Genomic DNA, 15430 nt, shown 5'->3' with positions numbered 1-15430 from the left:
CCCAGCAGACCGACGGCCGAATTAGCGGGCGCACCGCCGCGTGTGTGAGACGCACTGTTGCTCGTTGCACCTCCTGTCATTCGTTGGGCGCGTGCAGCCTTCGACACACGCAGAGGACGCATCTTGTCCCTGGTGTCCAGCGGAGGGCCTGTGCGGGGTGTGGCAGTGTCGTGCTGGAGGGCGCCACTGGTAGCGATGTGGGCTTCCTCGCCTCACACCAGGTGTCTGCGTAGTTTGCAGTGCATTCGCGCCATTCCTATCCCTGTCCCCGTCCCGACTTGTCCCGACTTTGCTCGACTGCCGCTCGCTGCCGCTCGGGTCGTGGTCCATATGACAGCGCAAGCACGACAAACGTCTGCGGGACGAGACGAGACGACTAAGGAATAAATTCGTGATTACAAATCAAATTTGGAACTTTACACAAAAATTGGCGGTGACGTATTTCAGAAATCAACTGCCGATTCGTACTGTTTTGTCGTTATCAAAGTCTTCTTGGCAAACTTGGTTAGCACATTCTCCCTCAAACTGAGTTAATTACTGCATTTTCGTACCATTACAGTAGTTTAAAAGGGTTAAGGAAGCATCTTTGTCACAACAGAAAGGCAGTTTGAAAATTGGGCTGGCAGGGGTAGCGACATAATAACAAAACAAAAAGAAAAGGAAGGGAGCCAACAGCACCCGGGTTTCCCAGGCGGTCACCCATCCAAGTACTAACCGGGCCCAATGATGCTTAACTTCGGTGATCGGACGAGAACCGGTGTATTCATCATGGTATGGCCGTTGGCACTCGTGCAAGGTAGGAGCACGGCGGAATTCGCGTTCGGCTTCTCTCCCAACACACAAAATGTTAGTTTTCCGCCGCATTTGACGAAAGCACTTCCTTCTGCAACAGCCAGTTCCTCGCGGACGGCGCGGGGGGCGCGCCCGGCGTCCCAGCAGACCGACGGCCGAATTAGCGGGCGCACCGCCGCGTGTGTGAGACGCACTGTTGCTCGTTGCACCTCCTGTCATTCGTTGGGCGCGTGCAGCCTTCGACACACGCGGAGGACGCATCTTGTCCCTGGTGTCCAGCGGAGGGCCTGTGCGGGGTGTGGCAGTGTCGTGCTGGAGGGCGCCACTGGTAGCGATGTGGGCTTCCTCGCCTCACACCAGGTGTCTGCGTAGTTTGCAGTGCATTCGCGCCATTCCTATCCCTGTCCCCGTCCCGACTTGTCCCGACTTTGCTCGACTGCCGCTCGCTGCCGCTCGGGTCGTGGTCCATATGACAGCGCAAGCACGACAAACGTCTGCGGGACGAGACGAGACGACTAAGGAATAAATTCGTGATTACAAATCAAATTTGGAACTTTACACAAAAATTGGCGGTGACGTATTTCAGAAATCAACTGCCGATTCGTACTGTTTTGTCGTTATCAAAGTCTTCTTGGCAAACTTGGTTAGCACATTCTCCCTCAAACTGAGTTAATTACTGCATTTTCGTACCATTACAGTAGTTTAAAAGGGTTAAGGAAGCATCTTTGTCACAACAGAAAGGCAGTTTGAAAATTGGGCTGGCAGGGGTAGCGACATAATAACAAAACAAAAAGAAAAGGAAGGGAGCCAACAGCACCCGGGTTTCCCAGGCGGTCACCCATCCAAGTACTAACCGGGCCCAATGATGCTTAACTTCGGTGATCGGACGAGAACCGGTGTATTCATCATGGTATGGCCGTTGGCACTCGTGCAAGGTAGGAGCACGGCGGAATTCGCGTTCGGCTTCTCTCCCAACACACAAAATGTTAGTTTTCCGCCGCATTTGACGAAAGCACTTCCTTCTGCAACAGCCAGTTCCTCGCGGACGGCGCGGGGGGCGCGCCCGGCGTCCCAGCAGACCGACGGCCGAATTAGCGGGCGCACCGCCGCGTGTGTGAGACGCACTGTTGCTCGTTGCACCTCCTGTCATTCGTTGGGCGCGTGCAGCCTTCGACACACGCGGAGGACGCATCTTGTCCCTGGTGTCCAGCGGAGGGCCTGTGCGGGGTGTGGCAGTGTCGTGCTGGAGGGCGCCACTGGTAGCGATGTGGGCTTCCTCGCCTCACACCAGGTGTCTGCGTAGTTTGCAGTGCATTCGCGCCATTCCTATCCCTGTCCCCGTCCCGACTTGTCCCGACTTTGCTCGACTGCCGCTCGCTGCCGCTCGGGTCGTGGTCCATATGACAGCGCAAGCACGACAAACGTCTGCGGGACGAGACGAGACGACTAAGGAATAAATTCGTGATTACAAATCAAATTTGGAACTTTACACAAAAATTGGCGGTGACGTATTTCAGAAATCAACTGCCGATTCGTACTGTTTTGTCGTTATCAAAGTCTTCTTGGCAAACTTGGTTAGCACATTCTCCCTCAAACTGAGTTAATTACTGCATTTTCGTACCATTACAGTAGTTTAAAAGGGTTAAGGAAGCATCTTTGTCACAACAGAAAGGCAGTTTGAAAATTGGGCTGGCAGGGGTAGCGACATAATAACAAAACAAAAAGAAAAGGAAGGGAGCCAACAGCACCCGGGTTTCCCAGGCGGTCACCCATCCAAGTACTAACCGGGCCCAATGATGCTTAACTTCGGTGATCGGACGAGAACCGGTGTATTCATCATGGTATGGCCGTTGGCACTCGTGCAAGGTAGGAGCACGGCGGAATTCGCGTTCGGCTTCTCTCCCAACACACAAAATGTTAGTTTTCCGCCGCATTTGACGAAAGCACTTCCTTCTGCAACAGCCAGTTCCTCGCGGACGGCGCGGGGGGCGCGCCCGGCGTCCCAGCAGACCGACGGCCGAATTAGCGGGCGCACCGCCGCGTGTGTGAGACGCACTGTTGCTCGTTGCACCTCCTGTCATTCGTTGGGCGCGTGCAGCCTTCGACACACGCGGAGGACGCATCTTGTCCCTGGTGTCCAGCGGAGGGCCTGTGCGGGGTGTGGCAGTGTCGTGCTGGAGGGCGCCACTGGTAGCGATGTGGGCTTCCTCGCCTCACACCAGGTGTCTGCGTAGTTTGCAGTGCATTCGCGCCATTCCTATCCCTGTCCCCGTCCCGACTTGTCCCGACTTTGCTCGACTGCCGCTCGCTGCCGCTCGGGTCGTGGTCCATATGACAGCGCAAGCACGACAAACGTCTGCGGGACGAGACGAGACGACTAAGGAATAAATTCGTGATTACAAATCAAATTTGGAACTTTACACAAAAATTGGCGGTGACGTATTTCAGAAATCAACTGCCGATTCGTACTGTTTTGTCGTTATCAAAGTCTTCTTGGCAAACTTGGTTAGCACATTCTCCCTCAAACTGAGTTAATTACTGCATTTTCGTACCATTACAGTAGTTTAAAAGGGTTAAGGAAGCATCTTTGTCACAACAGAAAGGCAGTTTGAAAATTGGGCTGGCAGGGGTAGCGACATAATAACAAAACAAAAAGAAAAGGAAGGGAGCCAACAGCACCCGGGTTTCCCAGGCGGTCACCCATCCAAGTACTAACCGGGCCCAATGATGCTTAACTTCGGTGATCGGACGAGAACCGGTGTATTCATCATGGTATGGCCGTTGGCACTCGTGCAAGGTAGGAGCACGGCGGAATTCGCGTTCGGCTTCTCTCCCAACACACAAAATGTTAGTTTTCCGCCGCATTTGACGAAAGCACTTCCTTCTGCAACAGCCAGTTCCTCGCGGACGGCGCGGGGGGCGCGCCCGGCGTCCCAGCAGACCGACGGCCGAATTAGCGGGCGCACCGCCGCGTGTGTGAGACGCACTGTTGCTCGTTGCACCTCCTGTCATTCGTTGGGCGCGTGCAGCCTTCGACACACGCGGAGGACGCATCTTGTCCCTGGTGTCCAGCGGAGGGCCTGTGCGGGGTGTGGCAGTGTCGTGCTGGAGGGCGCCACTGGTAGCGATGTGGGCTTCCTCGCCTCACACCAGGTGTCTGCGTAGTTTGCAGTGCATTCGCGCCATTCCTATCCCTGTCCCCGTCCCGACTTGTCCCGACTTTGCTCGACTGCCGCTCGCTGCCGCTCGGGTCGTGGTCCATATGACAGCGCAAGCACGACAAACGTCTGCGGGACGAGACGAGACGACTAAGGAATAAATTCGTGATTACAAATCAAATTTGGAACTTTACACAAAAATTGGCGGTGACGTATTTCAGAAATCAACTGCCGATTCGTACTGTTTTGTCGTTATCAAAGTCTTCTTGGCAAACTTGGTTAGCACATTCTCCCTCAAACTGAGTTAATTACTGCATTTTCGTACCATTACAGTAGTTTAAAAGGGTTAAGGAAGCATCTTTGTCACAACAGAAAGGCAGTTTGAAAATTGGGCTGGCAGGGGTAGCGACATAATAACAAAACAAAAAGAAAAGGAAGGGAGCCAACAGCACCCGGGTTTCCCAGGCGGTCACCCATCCAAGTACTAACCGGGCCCAATGATGCTTAACTTCGGTGATCGGACGAGAACCGGTGTATTCATCATGGTATGGCCGTTGGCACTCGTGCAAGGTAGGAGCACGGCGGAATTCGCGTTCGGCTTCTCTCCCAACACACAAAATGTTAGTTTTCCGCCGCATTTGACGAAAGCACTTCCTTCTGCAACAGCCAGTTCCTCGCGGACGGCGCGGGGGGCGCGCCCGGCGTCCCAGCAGACCGACGGCCGAATTAGCGGGCGCACCGCCGCGTGTGTGAGACGCACTGTTGCTCGTTGCACCTCCTGTCATTCGTTGGGCGCGTGCAGCCTTCGACACACGCAGAGGACGCATCTTGTCCCTGGTGTCCAGCGGAGGGCCTGTGCGGGGTGTGGCAGTGTCGTGCTGGAGGGCGCCACTGGTAGCGATGTGGGCTTCCTCGCCTCACACCAGGTGTCTGCGTAGTTTGCAGTGCATTCGCGCCATTCCTATCCCTGTCCCCGTCCCGACTTGTCCCGACTTTGCTCGACTGCCGCTCGCTGCCGCTCGGGTCGTGGTCCATATGACAGCGCAAGCACGACAAACGTCTGCGGGACGAGACGAGACGACTAAGGAATAAATTCGTGATTACAAATCAAATTTGGAACTTTACACAAAAATTGGCGGTGACGTATTTCAGAAATCAACTGCCGATTCGTACTGTTTTGTCGTTATCAAAGTCTTCTTGGCAAACTTGGTTAGCACATTCTCCCTCAAACTGAGTTAATTACTGCATTTTCGTACCATTACAGTAGTTTAAAAGGGTTAAGGAAGCATCTTTGTCACAACAGAAAGGCAGTTTGAAAATTGGGCTGGCAGGGGTAGCGACATAATAACAAAACAAAAAGAAAAGGAAGGGAGCCAACAGCACCTTTTTTTTTTTTTTTTTTTTTTTTTTTTTTTTTTTTTTTTTTTTTTTTTGACGGGCCTCCCAACTCCCCTTATAGCCCGGCCTTTTCGCTCTCCACAATACGCCTTCTTCGGCGAGCTTCGCAGCTTTAAAAAGATGCTGTTGGTAATGCAGGATGAAGAACGAATAGGGGACGTAATAGGTGCTCCGTCTCGTTAGGCGCAGAAGGTTTGCACCGAATGCAACGGGAAAGGGTCCGGTGCTGGTGACGGAGGAGCAGTACGTTCATCAAAGGGGAGGGCAAGACGCAAACAACGTGGAAAACAATGAAAAGTATGGAAGGAGAGACAACGGAAAAGTTCTTCCAGAAAGCGGCGGCAAAAATTCTACCGACCAAATGTGGGGGGAAAGAAAACGAAGAAGAATGACGTCGCAACAAAAGAACAAGTCGCAAACCGTCGTCAAAAAATAGGTAAGGCCCGAGAGGTCTCCCAAATGATGTAGGGAAAGCAAAGTAAAGTAACAGGTCCGTTTCCCGTCGTTACTTGCGGTGAAGAAAAATGAAATAAAGGAGACATATGCCCGAAATTGAACGGAAGTAGGAAAAGAAACGAACCGCCACTCTTCCACAGGCAATAAAGAACAACATAAAATCAAAGTGATGGTTTTCGATAGTAACACCAAGACACGAAAACCATGCAAAGAACAAACAACCAAAATGGCAGGGCATTGGTTTCACACGCAAGAGTGATAGAGAAACGACAAGTTCACACACCAAAAAAAAAAAAAAAAAAAAAAAAAAAAAAAAAAAAAAAAAAAAAAAAAAATGTAACACAAAGGAGTAACAGAAACAAAACTTCCGACGTGACACGTGTAAGATAGTGTACACAGTCTGTAGATCATAAAAAAAGAAACAAGAAACTGTCACAGTTCGTCGTCATTATGATGGTCAAGTTGATCCCAAATACAAAAAACTTGTCCAAAAATTTCTCTTTCAATGTTCGTTCCCTTATATCACATAATTAGGAATAGGTATATAAGTATGTACACACTGAAATAAGTCACTGTTGAGGATGAGTCACGAGCGAGTGAAATGCATGGGACAAAGCCACATGCAAAAAATTAGCGAACGTCGCTGAATAGGTGCTTCTGGCGCGTTCTTCATTGTGGAAAGTCCATAAACGGGTGAGAAAAGTCACAGTATCGGTAAGTTTGAGACTAAATATGGCATGAATTGTATGTCCATATATCCAGATGGTGGCATTCCGCTTCGTGGACGGGTAAGGCTTCCACTGTGGCACTATCGCGTCTTGCACAGTAACCTGCCCGACTGTCACTCTGTTTATGAGGCGAATCATGTCTCTCGCACAGTACCAGATGTCCCGGAACTTGGAGCAGTCGAAGCGGTGCTCGATGTCGTCCGGTACTCCACAAGCCTCGCACTGGCTGACCGGGATGAGGTTGATGGAGTGTAACTTGCAATTTGTGGCAACCGTGCGGTTGACCACCCTATACCACGTGGCCCTCACGTCAGCTGGTATAACGCGTGAACTGATATTCCTCCACACGGCGCTCCAATCATGTTGCGGCAGACGTAACTCCCACTTATTGGGCGGTGGTCGTCCTCGGATGACATCCGTGATATCGCAAACCGCATAGCCTTTCACGTCGTGGAGACTGACGTAGCTGTGCGTGATGTAGTAACGGCGCACGTGGGAGATGGAGAAGGGGATGCCGGTGACGTAGACCGGGGCGGTGACTGAACGTGGCCGGTGTTGGTGAAAGAGAACTGCCGTGGGGCTGCCTAAACCTTTGCCAATTAAAACGCTTGTCCGTTTATAAAAGAGTGCCTCACATTTGGCGTTAAAATCCACAAGGCCGAGACCACCTTCCGAAGGTTTCAGTGTACAAGTGGCCATAGCGACCTTAAAAATATCCCCTTTCCACAAAAACCAATAAAATACATGCCTTATGGACCGTGCGATTTGCTTCGGTACCGGCAAGATTTGCGCCAGGTACCACGCCCTTGCCAGAATGGTGGTATTAATGAGTGCAACTTTGTCCGACAGTGCCAAGTTGCGCGGCGCATGAATCTTAACCACGGCGCGCACTTTGTAAAGAGTGGACCGCCAATTGAGGGCTTGCATCTGCTGTAAGTTGTCCGACAGAGTGACGCCGAGCACCTGAGACTGGCGTTTCACGCAGTACCAATGCCGGTATTCGGTTCGCATGCGCTCCGTCAACGGGAGGAGAACCGTCTTACGCGGATTGACGACGGCGCCCGTCGCCCGTTCGTACTGCTGGAGGACGCCATAGAGGCGGTCGATGTCGTCTGCGCGTTCTATGAAGACGCCCAAGTCATCGGCATAAGCACGACACACAAGCCGGTCGTCTCCCACGCGAATCCCTCGACAAGTACGGCCAATGGTACGGAGAAGCGGGTCCAGGGCGATCGCGAACAGCGCCATAGAGAGGGGGCAACCCTGCCGGACTGAGCGGCTGATGGGGATTTTGTCGCTGGCGATACCATTAACGATAACGCGCGATGTGGCACTACGTAAGATATTACTTATCATGGTAGTAAATGTCGTTCCGAAACCCATGCGAGTCATCAACCGGCGAAGGTAAAAATGGCTCACACGATCGAACGCGGTTTTAAAATCGACTAACAAGATGCCTGCACTGCGAAGCCTGCTGCTTGTCGTGTGGCCTATGCAGTCTCGGTATGCTAAAACGGCGTCAAAAATATTGCGGTCCCTGACAGCGCACGACTGCGATGCATCTAAAACTTTCCCCAGAACGTTCTTGAGTCTATTAGCAACGCACCTGGCCATGATCTTGTAGTCGCAGTTGAGAAGCGTAATAGGGCGCACATTGTCTAAACTCGGCGTCGCAGCCGATTTCGGAATAAGGACAATACGCCCTTCTTCAAATTCCGCCGGGATTTCCGCGCCGTTTCGAATTTCATTTGCTATTTCCGTTAAAATTTCATTAAAAACATCAAAAAATGTAAGATAAAACTCCACTGGGATGCCGTCTTTCCCGGGGGATTTCCCTAACTGACTGCCTTTAACGGCATCCTCTACGTCATCCTTGGTATAAACCGCATTCAGATGGAGTCGATCGCGTCTCGTTAAAATATGCGGCACGTGACTTAAAAGATCATTGATCGCGGCGGCTTCGACAGCAGTGTCCGTAAAAAGAGAATTAAAATACTGATATATTTCCGCCTGGATCGCACGTTGGTCTGTGGTTCGGAACCCGGCGGCTAGAGTCCACGCGGTTAGCCGTAACTTTGCGCGGCGGCACCTCTCCCGACGGAGGTGGTACGCGGAGACCGTCTCTCCGGGCACGGCGCCCACGGGCTGGCTACGCCTCACTGTCCCCTCACTTTTATGCCGCAAATCCCGCAGCAACTTTGCTTTAAATTCTCTCAAAGCGGGCAACATTTCCGGCTCCTCAGTGACGCGTTGCGCGAGCTCGCGCAAACACTGGCGGTAGAAGTCGGCCGTAGCCCGGCGCCACCGTGCCGCTTCGCGACTAAAATCAATTAAAAAGTTTCTGACCGCCGGTTTGGCCACCTTGGTCCACCAGTAAATAGCGGTGGAACCGACCGGTCGGCTCCGCACAAGGTTGTGCCACATATTTAAAAAACTCGGTTTAAAACAGGGATCCGTTAAAATGCTGCAGTTTAATTTCCACACAGTTTTCAGGAACGAGCGTCGGCACATGTCTAAATTCATCTGACAGATGTAACCACAATGGTCAGAAAAAATTACCGGGTGCACCTCGGCAGCGACGACGGTATGTGCAAGCTGTGGCGAGACATAAATTCTGTCTAAACGACTATGTCCGGTAGCATAAAAATACGTAAATTCCGTACGGTGGGGGTTGAGGACCCGCCACGTGTCTCGCAGCTGTAAACCAGAAATCAACGTCTGTAGTTCGGCACACCGGTTTGGCCGTGGTTCCTGATCGCGATCGTCAATTACACCATTAAAATCACCCCCGAGAATAAAATTATCTTTATTTCGATATAAAAGCTGGCACAGTTCATTAGCATAAAAATGATTACGCGCAGGTTTGTTGCCAGACGGCGCGTAAACATTAACAAACACGTAACCATGAATTTCGCAAACTATGACCCGCCCATTTGGTAAGCATTCTATATTTCGCACCTCTATGTCCGAACGGACTAAAATAGCAGTTCCTGTGCTATCATCCGCGATGATGTTATCGTATGCTGTGAACCCGTTAAAATCGCGGATGAAAGACAATGCGTCAGCGGTCACTTCTTGTATAAAAGCTACCTGACAACAACTTTCAATTAAAAAATGATAAAGTGCTGTCGCTTTGTGATGGCTACGCATTTTATTAACGTTGACCGTGAGTACCGTGAACCGATTACCAGCAACCATAAAAGGATAAAACAAAGAAAACACAGATAAAACAGTGAAAACACTCACAAGATAAAACGTGAAAATAGAAAGATGACGCAGCATGGGCTATCGTCGGCGTGTTTAAAAAAAAACGGAATGCCACACTTGAAGTAGATGTAAATTAAGCATCAGGCGGTTCATCACCCCACGCCCCCGGTCGGGTAACAGGTGTGAACGCCCCCGCGACAGACATCGCGGACAAGTCTCTACGATTTTGTGGTGCTACAGTGTCCTGTGTAACAGGGCGCACGCTCGTAGCTGGAGGCGGATCTGTCACGGCAGGTGGAGGAACCGATTCGCTGGGAGGTTGTGCGTCCGATCGGTGGATAACAGTTTGCAGATGCCGGACTACTTCGGCCCTGTGCGCTGCCGAGCCCGCAGCCTGGCCGGCGCCAGCACTGCTACCGTCCGCACGCGCGTCCGCAGCTGATCGGGGCACGTGAGCGGCCGCGGCGGGCCGAACTTCCGCGCTATCGCGCTGCCCCCCCTTACGCCGCTGCCGTTTTGGCTTCCCTTGAGATATCGGTCGCCGAACAGGGGACTGACTACGCTCTCTCCTCGCGGACGACCGTCGAGAATCGGTCGACGAACTTCTACCGCTGTCGTGCCTATCGTGTTCTTGGTCACTACGCGACCGAACCGACGCACTAACAGAAGAACACGAGTCCTGTCTTTCGAGAGAGGGGGCAGTGTCCACGTGTGCACGGCCGGCCGTGACCACATGCGAAACTTCCGACACCTGTTGTGGCCGGACAAAAACAGTTCTATCAATGTCCGCTAAAAGTACAGATTGATCGACCGCCACAACACTGGGACTGGCTGTGGGGGCGGGTGACTCGTCGGCTACCAGGTCTGGTACTGAATCAATGGCCACGGTGGCGGCAACGGCCGGGGCGGGTTCTGGTCCTGTGACGGGGGTTGTTGCAAGCTCGTCGGTCTCCGGTAAGGCTACCGCGTTTAACATTGCGAGATCGCTATCAGTTTGCATTGGCACCGGGACAGTTGCAGGGGACGCGTTCATTTCTGCCGGAATCTCCACACGGCGAGCTGCCTGTGGGGGGGCACCTAAAGCGACCGCCGCCCAACTCATGGGTTCGCTTCCGTGTTCGCCCAGCGGCAGTTGCAAAGGCCCCTTACGCCGCGGGCAATTTTGGCGAAAGTGATCCGGCCGATTACAAAAAGAACACGTTTGTGGTTGCCCACTGTACGTAATAAAGGCACGGTGCCCGGCCATGTAAACAAATGATGGCACATGCTTTCGCACAATCATCCGTACACTTCGCACCCCATTTTCACATTGTATGGGGTACGCGGGAGACCATTTTTCTTTAACAACGGAAAGCACAGTGCCGTAAGGGCCGAGACATCGCGAAATGGTATCGTTTTTGACTTCGAAAGGCAGATTAAACACCCTGACAGTTCGTATGCCATAACCCGCGTTCGTCACTTTAACGTCACTCACGGTTTGATTATCGTGCTTAAATTGCCGCACACCATCATTTACATTAACAACTTTCTCACATAGTTCCGAACTACTCAACTTCAAAAAAACAGAATTCAAAAAAGTGTCCAATTGGAGTCCGAAAATGTCACTAGCCGGGATTTTCAAATCATTAAGAATCCAATGATGAATTTCGAAAGCGGACGGACGAGGAACAGACCGACTAAATTCGCACTGAATATTATTGTTCCTATCTTCACTTTCCATCGTGGTCAGTACGTACCGTTAAAAATCAGCAAAGCAAGCAAGTCGCCTCGCGAACACAACACGCTGCGGCGCGCAGAACGTAAACACCACGGGCCGGCGGAGCGCAGAGCACCGAGGTGTGGCTGGGCGCGTGCAGCCTTCGACACACGCGGAGGACGCATCTTGTCCCTGGTGTCCAGCGGAGGGCCTGTGCGGGGTGTGGCAGTGTCGTGCTGGAGGGCGCCACTGGTAGCGATGTGGGCTTCCTCGCCTCACACCAGGTGTCTGCGTAGTTTGCAGTGCATTCGCGCCATTCCTATCCCTGTCCCCGTCCCGACTTGTCCCGACTTTGCTCGACTGCCGCTCGCTGCCGCTCGGGTCGTGGTCCATATGACAGCGCAAGCACGACAAACGTCTGCGGGACGAGACGAGACGACTAAGGAATAAATTCGTGATTACAAATCAAATTTGGAACTTTACACAAAAATTGGCGGTGACGTATTTCAGAAATCAACTGCCGATTCGTACTGTTTTGTCGTTATCAAAGTCTTCTTGGCAAACTTGGTTAGCACATTCTCCCTCAAACTGAGTTAATTACTGCATTTTCGTACCATTACAGTAGTTTAAAAGGGTTAAGGAAGCATCTTTGTCACAACAGAAAGGCAGTTTGAAAATTGGGCTGGCAGGGGTAGCGACATAATAACAAAACAAAAAGAAAAGGAAGGGAGCCAACAGCACCCGGGTTTCCCAGGCGGTCACCCATCCAAGTACTAACCGGGCCCAATGATGCTTAACTTCGGTGATCGGACGAGAACCGGTGTATTCATCATGGTATGGCCGTTGGCACTCGTGCAAGGTAGGAGCACGGCGGAATTCGCGTTCGGCTTCTCTCCCAACACACAAAATGTTAGTTTTCCGCCGCATTTGACGAAAGCACTTCCTTCTGCAACAGCCAGTTCCTCGCGGACGGCGCGGGGGGCGCGCCCGGCGTCCCAGCAGACCGACGGCCGAATTAGCGGGCGCACCGCCGCGTGTGTGAGACGCACTGTTGCTCGTTGCACCTCCTGTCATTCGTTGGGCGCGTGCAGCCTTCGACACACGCGGAGGACGCATCTTGTCCCTGGTGTCCAGCGGAGGGCCTGTGCGGGGTGTGGCAGTGTCGTGCTGGAGGGCGCCACTGGTAGCGATGTGGGCTTCCTCGCCTCACACCAGGTGTCTGCGTAGTTTGCAGTGCATTCGCGCCATTCCTATCCCTGTCCCCGTCCCGACTTGTCCCGACTTTGCTCGACTGCCGCTCGCTGCCGCTCGGGTCGTGGTCCATATGACAGCGCAAGCACGACAAACGTCTGCGGGACGAGACGAGACGACTAAGGAATAAATTCGTGATTACAAATCAAATTTGGAACTTTACACAAAAATTGGCGGTGACGTATTTCAGAAATCAACTGCCGATTCGTACTGTTTTGTCGTTATCAAAGTCTTCTTGGCAAACTTGGTTAGCACATTCTCCCTCAAACTGAGTTAATTACTGCATTTTCGTACCATTACAGTAGTTTAAAAGGGTTAAGGAAGCATCTTTGTCACAACAGAAAGGCAGTTTGAAAATTGGGCTGGCAGGGGTAGCGACATAATAACAAAACAAAAAGAAAAGGAAGGGAGCCAACAGCACCCGGGTTTCCCAGGCGGTCACCCATCCAAGTACTAACCGGGCCCAATGATGCTTAACTTCGGTGATCGGACGAGAACCGGTGTATTCATCATGGTATGGCCGTTGGCACTCGTGCAAGGTAGGAGCACGGCGGAATTCGCGTTCGGCTTCTCTCCCAACACACAAAATGTTAGTTTTCCGCCGCATTTGACGAAAGCACTTCCTTCTGCAACAGCCAGTTCCTCGCGGACGGCGCGGGGGGCGCGCCCGGCGTCCCAGCAGACCGACGGCCGAATTAGCGGGCGCACCGCCGCGTGTGTGAGACGCACTGTTGCTCGTTGCACCTCCTGTCATTCGTTGGGCGCGTGCAGCCTTCGACACACGCGGAGGACGCATCTTGTCCCTGGTGTCCAGCGGAGGGCCTGTGCGGGGTGTGGCAGTGTCGTGCTGGAGGGCGCCACTGGTAGCGATGTGGGCTTCCTCGCCTCACACCAGGTGTCTGCGTAGTTTGCAGTGCATTCGCGCCATTCCTATCCCTGTCCCCGTCCCGACTTGTCCCGACTTTGCTCGACTGCCGCTCGCTGCCGCTCGGGTCGTGGTCCATATGACAGCGCAAGCACGACAAACGTCTGCGGGACGAGACGAGACGACTAAGGAATAAATTCGTGATTACAAATCAAATTTGGAACTTTACACAAAAATTGGCGGTGACGTATTTCAGAAATCAACTGCCGATTCGTACTGTTTTGTCGTTATCAAAGTCTTCTTGGCAAACTTGGTTAGCACATTCTCCCTCAAACTGAGTTAATTACTGCATTTTCGTACCATTACAGTAGTTTAAAAGGGTTAAGGAAGCATCTTTGTCACAACAGAAAGGCAGTTTGAAAATTGGGCTGGCAGGGGTAGCGACATAATAACAAAACAAAAAGAAAAGGAAGGGAGCCAACAGCACCCGGGTTTCCCAGGCGGTCACCCATCCAAGTACTAACCGGGCCCAATGATGCTTAACTTCGGTGATCGGACGAGAACCGGTGTATTCATCATGGTATGGCCGTTGGCACTCGTGCAAGGTAGGAGCACGGCGGAATTCGCGTTCGGCTTCTCTCCCAACACACAAAATGTTAGTTTTCCGCCGCATTTGACGAAAGCACTTCCTTCTGCAACAGCCAGTTCCTCGCGGACGGCGCGGGGGGCGCGCCCGGCGTCCCAGCAGACCGACGGCCGAATTAGCGGGCGCACCGCCGCGTGTGTGAGACGCACTGTTGCTCGTTGCACCTCCTGTCATTCGTTGGGCGCGTGCAGCCTTCGACACACGCGGAGGACGCATCTTGTCCCTGGTGTCCAGCGGAGGGCCTGTGCGGGGTGTGGCAGTGTCGTGCTGGAGGGCGCCACTGGTAGCGATGTGGGCTTCCTCGCCTCACACCAGGTGTCTGCGTAGTTTGCAGTGCATTCGCGCCATTCCTATCCCTGTCCCCGTCCCGACTTGTCCCGACTTTGCTCGACTGCCGCTCGCTGCCGCTCGGGTCGTGGTCCATATGACAGCGCAAGCACGACAAACGTCTGCGGGACGAGACGAGACGACTAAGGAATAAATTCGTGATTACAAATCAAATTTGGAACTTTACACAAAAATTGGCGGTGACGTATTTCAGAAATCAACTGCCGATTCGTACTGTTTTGTCGTTATCAAAGTCTTCTTGGCAAACTTGGTTAGCACATTCTCCCTCAAACTGAGTTAATTACTGCATTTTCGTACCATTACAGTAGTTTAAAAGGGTTAAGGAAGCATCTTTGTCACAACAGAAAGGCAGTTTGAAAATTGGGCTGGCAGGGGTAGCGACATAATAACAAAACAAAAAGAAAAGGAAGGGAGCCAACAGCACCCGGGTTTCCCAGGCGGTCACCCATCCAAGTACTAACCGGGCCCAATGATGCTTAACTTCGGTGATCGGACGAGAACCGGTGTATTCATCATGGTATGGCCGTTGGCACTCGTGCAAGGTAGGAGCACGGCGGAATTCGCGTTCGGCTTCTCTCCCAACACACAAAATGTTAGTTTTCCGCCGCATTTGACGAAAGCACTTCCTTCTGCAACAGCCAGTTCCTCGCGGACGGCGCGGGGGGCGCGCCCGGCGTCCCAGCAGACCGACGGCCGAATTAGCGGGCGCACCGCCGCGTGTGTGAGACGCACTGTTGCTCGTTGCACCTCCTGTCATTCGTTGGGCGCGTGCAGCCTTCGACACACGCGGAGGACGCATCTTGTCCCTGGTGTCCAGCGGAGGGCCTGTGCGGGGTGTGGCAGTGTCGTGCTGGAGGGCGCCACTGGTAGCGATGTGGGCTTCCT

General features: G+C 52.5%; 9 non-coding genes across 9 annotated transcripts; all 9 read right to left on the bottom strand.

The window, feature by feature from the left end:
• Positions 1 to 666: 666 nt before the first annotated feature.
• On the bottom strand, positions 667 to 785 carry LOC126458664 (5S ribosomal RNA). The gene has a single exon (XR_007585673.1). It is a non-coding gene; the product is annotated as a 5S ribosomal RNA (ribosomal RNA).
• Positions 786 to 1597: 812 nt separating this feature from the next.
• On the bottom strand, positions 1598 to 1716 carry LOC126458651 (5S ribosomal RNA). The gene has a single exon (XR_007585671.1). It is a non-coding gene; the product is annotated as a 5S ribosomal RNA (ribosomal RNA).
• Positions 1717 to 2528: 812 nt separating this feature from the next.
• Positions 2529 to 2647, bottom strand: LOC126459737 (5S ribosomal RNA). Its single transcript, XR_007585928.1, has one exon. It is a non-coding gene; the product is annotated as a 5S ribosomal RNA (ribosomal RNA).
• An 812-nt stretch (positions 2648 to 3459) lies between these two features.
• Positions 3460 to 3578, bottom strand: LOC126459725 (5S ribosomal RNA). The gene has a single exon (XR_007585927.1). It is a non-coding gene; the product is annotated as a 5S ribosomal RNA (ribosomal RNA).
• Positions 3579 to 4390: 812 nt separating this feature from the next.
• LOC126459714 (5S ribosomal RNA) lies at positions 4391 to 4509 on the bottom strand. The gene has a single exon (XR_007585926.1). It is a non-coding gene; the product is annotated as a 5S ribosomal RNA (ribosomal RNA).
• Positions 4510 to 12164: 7655 nt separating this feature from the next.
• LOC126459702 (5S ribosomal RNA) lies at positions 12165 to 12283 on the bottom strand. Its single transcript, XR_007585925.1, has one exon. It is a non-coding gene; the product is annotated as a 5S ribosomal RNA (ribosomal RNA).
• An 812-nt stretch (positions 12284 to 13095) lies between these two features.
• Positions 13096 to 13214, bottom strand: LOC126459690 (5S ribosomal RNA). The gene has a single exon (XR_007585923.1). It is a non-coding gene; the product is annotated as a 5S ribosomal RNA (ribosomal RNA).
• Positions 13215 to 14026: 812 nt separating this feature from the next.
• Positions 14027 to 14145, bottom strand: LOC126459677 (5S ribosomal RNA). The gene has a single exon (XR_007585921.1). It is a non-coding gene; the product is annotated as a 5S ribosomal RNA (ribosomal RNA).
• An 812-nt stretch (positions 14146 to 14957) lies between these two features.
• Positions 14958 to 15076, bottom strand: LOC126459665 (5S ribosomal RNA). Its single transcript, XR_007585920.1, has one exon. It is a non-coding gene; the product is annotated as a 5S ribosomal RNA (ribosomal RNA).
• Between the last annotated feature and the right edge of the window lie 354 nt (positions 15077 to 15430).

The sequence above is a fragment of the Schistocerca serialis genome, chromosome 2 (assembly GCF_023864345.2).
Source record: "Schistocerca serialis cubense isolate TAMUIC-IGC-003099 chromosome 2, iqSchSeri2.2, whole genome shotgun sequence".
NCBI classification, from domain to species: Eukaryota; Metazoa; Arthropoda; class Insecta; order Orthoptera; family Acrididae; genus Schistocerca; species Schistocerca serialis.
Note: the sequence above shows the minus strand (reverse complement) of the source record. Positions and strands in the feature narration are given on the sequence as shown.